Source organism: Austrofundulus limnaeus, unplaced genomic scaffold (genome assembly GCF_001266775.1).
Source record: "Austrofundulus limnaeus strain Quisiro unplaced genomic scaffold, Austrofundulus_limnaeus-1.0 Scaffold51, whole genome shotgun sequence".
Lineage (NCBI taxonomy): Eukaryota > Metazoa > Chordata > Actinopteri > Cyprinodontiformes > Rivulidae > Austrofundulus > Austrofundulus limnaeus.
This window is the reverse complement of record NW_013952453.1, coordinates 1,733,272-1,738,464: the sequence shown is the minus strand read 5'-3', so window position 1 is coordinate 1,738,464 and position 5,193 is coordinate 1,733,272. Positions and strand designations below refer to the sequence as shown.

At 39.8% G+C, this 5,193-nt stretch overlaps 1 pseudogene; it reads right to left on the bottom strand.

Annotated features, from left to right (window-relative positions):
• Nucleotides 1–365: 365 nt before the first annotated feature.
• On the bottom strand, nt 366–1,604 carry LOC106517592 (acid-sensing ion channel 1 pseudogene; annotated as a pseudogene).
• Nucleotides 1,605–5,193: the final 3,589 nt, after the last annotated feature.

Here is a 5,193-nt window from a genome sequence, read left to right as displayed (position 1 = left end):
GACAGTTCAGTGTTTCATTCAGGCTCTGTCTGCCAGGTAGAGGAGAAAATAAAACACAAAGGGMAGCAGTCCTACAAAAAGAAAGAAAAAAAGGGAAGGCCTGCAAGCAAAAAGCAGCTCTGAGCCTCCTTCTGAATCCTGAGCAACACGTTTCCCTCAGTGCCAGTTTCATTTAACAGTTGTTAGCCAAATATGCCACTTTTACTTATGCTGCTCTTTTATATTTATAATGAAGTTTAATTTATGCAGACATGTCGACTTTGAGAAACAATTTTATTTACAGCAAGTGGCTTGGGACTGGGAGTAAAATGCCTCGCAGCAATAAACCCTTTCTTCTGCATCAGTAGATGAGGGCATTAGTTCAGTTTTAGTGGTATGTTTAGCTGAATGTGCTTCATTTACGCTCATGAACTCCAGCAGAAGTCACAGATGAAATCTTCTGCACAACTGTATGCTTTCAGGGACACGTTCCGATATCCAATTTGCATATTAAATAACCATCAATGAAAACGAGTCTACCATATAAAAYAAAGCAGATTCCTGAAAAATGCATTTCTTGTGAGGTTTTGGTGTAATTTACCTCTCTGAAGTCCTTCGGTTTGCACTCTTTGCCACTATAGCTACACTCAAGCAGCATATCTTCAATGCGATGCCGGGTGCGGGTGTAGAGCTCATCCAGACTGAAGGGCGAGCTCCATGAGCGGTCCGGCTCTGGAGCCAGCTGAAATCCAGGTGCCATGCCTTCCTCGAATCCCAGTATGGGGCTGGTGAAAATCAGGTCGCTGTACCTCATCTGGGACTTCCGGATAAAGTTGTAGTTGCACATTGTTATGGCAGGAAAAGTCTTTTTGTCGGCCACTTTTTCATCCAGCATTGTGATGTGGTCGTATTGGAAATAATATATAACTCTGTCGGCTACCTGGTATAAAAAGGCAGCTAAGGCAATGGTGAAGACCAGCGCCCACAAACCCTGGCGAATACCAAACTTTTTGTCTTCCACAAACACATGGTTGGCACCGTGGAGCGAGCAACCACCGAAGAACGTGGCCAAGTCATCCACTTCAGTGACATTGTCCTCTTCCTCGTCAATGTCATCACCCACCTGACTAGACCTATCCAGGTAGTCCTGCGAGCCCCCATCACTGTAGTCCTTCTGTATTCGCTTGTAGTGGTCATTAAAGCCCTCTTTGCARTATCCTCTACAGGGTTCATCATCGGTGGAAAAAGAGATGCTGCACATGATCCGGAGCGGCATGGTGGTACGAGTTAATAGTTCAGCAACACTTAGGAGATGAAAACGTCCCAAGAAATTGGAGTTTCAGTCCTCAAAAATGACATTCAAGTGTCAAAGAATCACTGAAGAGCTTGTTCTGAAGAGTTACTCATCCACAAGTTATTGTGAAATTAGTTTCACAACTCAAAGCGTCTGAAGCAACCAAGCCGGTTGAAGTTAAGTGTTAAATCCAGAGACAGACACAAACTAAAACATCAGCTTAAAAAAAGGCTTGAACTAAGAGGCAAACTGCAACACCGTCATGCACTGCCTGAATTTGTCCTTGTCTGGTGGGGAGAAGACCAATCCCTTGTAGCAATTTCAAAAGAGGCAAGAACAACAACAGAAAAAAAGAAGGATCAGGAGGCGAGRGGGGGGGGGGTGGGAGTGAGGTCATGAGGGGTTCTGGTCACTGAATACTCCCACAGGGCTCAGCTACAAGTCAGAGACAGAGTTTCACCTTTTACGAGAAAAAAAGAAAAAGGCTTGACGCAGAGCGCAGGAGCCCGAATTTGAGCTGTTGAAGCATTAAAAATGGCTGATAAATTTCTGCTGATTTTACAGTTCAAACCGACCTCACTCTTCCTTTGAAAATAAAACGATCTCAGCACAGCTGTGTAATCTAATCCACGTGAAACTTCAGTCTTATTGAACTGCAGCAGATAAAACATTCAAACATTTGAATACACAATGTACAACAGATGCAGAGATTTCACTGTACGATTCACCCTTTTAATGAGCTTTAAGAAAATTAAGAAAAGGAGGTTATCAAGGTTATGTGCGTCGGCTAATCAGGAAATAAACTATTAGGGAGAAAACACCACGCAGAAGAGTCAAGGAATTCAATCAGGGCTTCCATTTGCTCAGTGTTATTTGAATCTAATGGCTCGTTTTACCAACAGATCTCACTCAAATCGCATAACCCCATCATAGCTGCGAGCAATCCAGTGGAAAGCAAATTAAGTGAAAGCAAATATGGACAAGAAGTGGCGAAGAAAACATCTTAAACAGATCCTCCTGTGATTGAATATGGAGATAAATGCAGATTCCCAGAGGTGGTGCAAGCAATGATATGAAAAGGAAATATATGAGACCGATCCATCTGTATTGATCCGGCTCCATTAGACAGGCGGAGATTATTTGCAGAAGCACGACGTTGCCAGAAAATGAAACGTTAGACGCTTTTAGAGGGATGACAGCACTCTTTACAATAAAAACCTAATCATGGCTCGGGATACCTCCAAGGAACAGGCACATTAAACCTGTAAAACCAATACAAAACACATTACCCAGACCTTGGTGTTTTGTTAAGCTTTTAAACCACAGCTTGCCTAAAGGGGGATTCGTGCACTAATATCATATGAAAAGGGGTGAGAAAGGCAGCAGACTTGGTCAATATGTGTTTATCTGCAGATGTGAAAACTGTCTGTCACAGAACAAACTAAACAGTTGATGCCTGGTTCATGCTTTATCTCACAGTGTGCTCCACAGCTTGGTGGCGTGTGCTTTTTGAATATGTATTAGTGATCAGAAGATAGCCATCTGCATCCGTCCTGACCTAACAAGAAGGTCACCGAGCTCCCTCAGCGGCAGCCCAAAGGCCCTCCGAGAGGTGCGGCCGCATGCATATTCACACATGCAAGCGCGACTCGGATTTGGCACAACTCTGAGAGCTGCGAAACTGCTGAGGAGAGAATTAAACAGCGCACGACGGATCATTGACCCTGCGAACAAAACAAGTTGCCTCCGTTCACGTCTGCTCTGCCACAATGTTTTAATTAAAATGTCAGTGTGGGGAGATTAATACAAACAGGAATGTGATTATTCTAATTATTTTTGGCATGAGAGAAGAAGGAAAAAAAAAGTCAAAACTTTTTTTTCCCTTTCTGGCCTGATAATTTTTTTTTAAAGCACTTCTGCTACATGAACACTGGTATCCACAAGGGGGCAACAGCAGCCCGTCTAATATTGCATCTGCCTCAGGGTGGAAACCATCAAGAAATGCCTTCAAAGGGATTGATAAATAATTTGAATGAATGAATATGAGGAAAAACAAAAAAGGTAATTTATTTGGTTAAACTATTGACGTAATTTCTTAAAAGTTCAATAACTTGGCACTCCTTACAGTTTTTAAAACTAAATAAAACAGCTCAAATTGACTGAAACAATTAAACAAGTGGCAGATCTGATGACTTACTAAAATTTCCTAAATTGGATGCCATCAATATGGGAGTATTAATTTTAAATAAAACCAGTGTTGTATAAAGTACCTCAAAGTGACACTTGAGTAAAACTACAAGTATATTATCGTAAAATTACTTTGGTAAAAGTTAAAGTCTCCTCTAAGAATATTACTTGAGTAAAAGTCTTAAAGTATCAGAATTTTTTTGTACTTAAGTATAAAAAAGTAAATTTCTGACACAAAATATACTTAAGTATTAAAAGTAAAAGTATTGAGTAAAAATGAGAGGATTTTCCAAAATAAGGTACATTTAATGGGAGGTGACCTTTCCAAAAAATATTTTTTCTAAAAAATGTGCAGCTGTGATGGACTGTGTACAAATTAATAACAGTATCAGAACAAGAAGACATACATTTATACTTACAGAATATATTTAGAATCAGAATCAGTTTTATTGTCATTGTCAATGAACAAGATTCACAGACTGGGAATTTGCTTCGCTGTAAAGGTGCAATAAGTAAGTATAAAATACAACAAATGTTCAATATAGTAATCAGAGCAAACTTCTCATTTATACTTCTCATCCAACTACAATTAAATTCCCTCTATCCTGGATGCACAATTTTTTTTAGGATAGTATTTTTTAACACCAACAAGCCAAAACAAAACAGGAGAAATGACTTTCTACTTTTTATCTTTTTTAAAAAATGTATGAAATAGAAAGTACAAATAATTGTGTAATAATGTAAGGAGTGAAAGTAAAAAGTAGGCTGAAAAATAATTACTCAAGTAAAGTATCGATACCCAAAAAAATCTACTTAAATTCAGTAACAAAGTATTTGTACTTAGTTACTTTACAACTCTGATTAAAACACTCTCCTGACATTGTCATACAATCTACTGGATAATACTCTCCAAAAATAAAATACCCATCAGGTCAAAAAAATTATATAACTCTTTTATTTGAACAAGGGTTTTCAAAAATAAATCTCAAACTTTGAGAAAACACGAACGACAAAGAAAACAATTTATCACTTCGAGGCATTTTATTTCCCTCTCTCCCCTGGTTGGGTCAAAAGGTGGCAGTGCTGTGTGATGACGAGAGCGCACACCCCCGGGGTTGAGATTTCAACAAGGCCGCGCCTTTCGCCACGGTCGGAGACGAGTGCAGGGCAGATGAGAGGAAAGGTTTAACGCTCCCTTTCAAGTCCCTCTCACCAGCTCCGCTCACAGCCAGGATCGACCTGGCGTTGCCATGGATACATCCAGGCCGTCAGCAAGAGAGGATGCACAAAGCCCATTACTCAGAACACACGTACAGTCACACACACACGGACAYGTGCACGCTCCAACACAAAAAGAAAAAAAAGAGAGGAAAACAGAAATAAATGAAAGCACACTATAGATACAGATGTGAAAAATATCTACCGTATTTATTCCTGTATAATACGATCTCATGTATAATATGACCGCCCCCCCCCCCGTTTTTGAGCTTAAAAAGCATTAAAAAATAAATCCTCAAACTACCTCCAATTTCATACAGACTTCAAGATTTTTCAGCCTTTGCAGTCTTTATACATATCAGTAAAATGATCATTGGACTGTTCATTTTATTTTAACAACATATGTACTAAAAGGTATTTTGACAACAAATATATACAGTACCTCTCCTTGGGCTGCTACCTTATCGTGGTGGAGGGGTTTGAGTGTCCCAATGATCCTAGGAGCTATGCTGTCT